The sequence below is a fragment of the Anneissia japonica genome, unplaced genomic scaffold (genome assembly GCF_011630105.1).
Source record: "Anneissia japonica isolate Jap-2015-1 unplaced genomic scaffold, ASM1163010v1 scaffold287836_len1076198_cov165, whole genome shotgun sequence".
Classification (NCBI taxonomy): domain Eukaryota; kingdom Metazoa; phylum Echinodermata; class Crinoidea; order Comatulida; family Comatulidae; genus Anneissia; species Anneissia japonica.
This window is the reverse complement of record NW_022729021.1, coordinates 875,039-876,575: the sequence shown is the minus strand read 5'-3', so window position 1 is coordinate 876,575 and position 1,537 is coordinate 875,039. Positions and strand designations below refer to the sequence as shown.

General features: G+C 34.8%; 1 protein-coding gene across 2 annotated transcripts in view; it reads right to left on the bottom strand.

Moving 5' to 3' along the window:
• Positions 1-1,537, bottom strand: part of LOC117114581 (synaptotagmin-15-like) — a 55,193-nt gene that overhangs the window by 30,268 nt on the left and 23,388 nt on the right. For both annotated transcript variants that reach the window (XM_033258256.1, XM_033258257.1), the window contains exon 2: positions 639-742. The gene's annotated coding sequence lies outside the window, so the exon portion shown is untranslated. The remainder of the gene's footprint in view (positions 1-638; positions 743-1,537) is intronic.

Below are 1,537 nucleotides of genomic sequence, written 5' to 3'. Positions count from 1 at the left end.
TATATATATAGGCTACACCAGACGAATGTAATGCTTACTTAACTTGAAAAAAATAACCATGGTAAAAATCCAATGATCAATAAGGAATATATACCGATAAAGATGTGAGGGTGAACAAAGTAGTCCAACCCTAGACTAAAACTCGGAAATAGTGTTTCCTGGTGTATTAAGGCCAACTCAGACAGTATCGTACGACGCAGCCCGACGCGATTTGTCGTCTAGGGACAGTATTAATATAGGCCTACTGAAATATATTAAATATGTTTAATATTATATGACACGACTGTCTCAGGCGCAGATCTATTGTGTCTGAGTTTGACTCACGTATTGCGTCGGGCTGTGTCGTACGATGCTGCCTGGGTTGGCCTAAAAGGTTTAGAATGATTAGAAATACTGTCAGTCCCATAAGTCTATATTTACCCTTCAGCAATACAAATAGTTTCATAAAGTCTGTACATATTTAAGAAATCGGAAACTTGTTTTTCTTTGGTAAAATAAACAATCCACGAATAGCACAACCCGTCTACAACAATACTAAACATTCTACCTTACAACAGTGTACTGTATTGGTACACTACCTACGTACAAGCAACTCACGGAGAGAAGGGGTTGCGTATATATTAAATAATTATACTTAACTTTTCTTCTCTTGATGGCTACAGAGATTTCATATCCCGTATCTGTTAAGGTAAATTAGTTTTGTAGAAGGCATTTCGTCACTTATCATCGAGCAATTGATATCCTACGAAAATAATATTGGAAACACAAATCATAAATTCCTATCTGCTGCCCTCAGTTGATCTATTAGGAACATTCAGTTCAACAGCAGCATTAGCAGTATACTGATCGATATTTATTGGAACTCACATTAACAACAGTGGTACGCACAAGACAAAGTATTTGTGCGTCCATGTATATCAAAAAAAAACTTAAATAAGCATAAGAAAAATAAGAAAAATATCTTCAACTAAAAATTGCCTACAATGAAATACAACAAAAATTAGATCATACAATTAAACCGATGGCATAATACATTAATATTCCTGGAAAAATTGCAAAATACAGAAAAGTTTTCTTTATTTGTGTGTGTGTGTGTGTGTGTTACCCAGTCATTTCACATCAATAAAATTAAACTTCAGGTTAATTCATTGACGTGGACAGACACACCAACACGTCTAGTGTCAAATAAAACCAAACATATTGGTGCGTCTATTTACATCAATAAACAAAACTTCACAAAATGGAATGTAACTAAAAACATATATCATGGAGGTAATTTGTTTTAATGTAATGTTTTTGACGTTTCTCGTTCTTGTTTTCCTTTTGTACAAAATACACCAATTCAGCTTTTGGCTACTAATGTATTTTTTTATGAAAGAATTTTTTGAATAAAGATACCGATTATATGTAATTTAGTTTTATACCTCCATAATTATATGTCGTGATACTTTAGGCCCCCGATATTCAACCCCCGGCCCGCGGGCTAGCTCCGGCATTGGAGTATCTAGGGGCACGCCCCTCCAAAAAATCCTCCAAA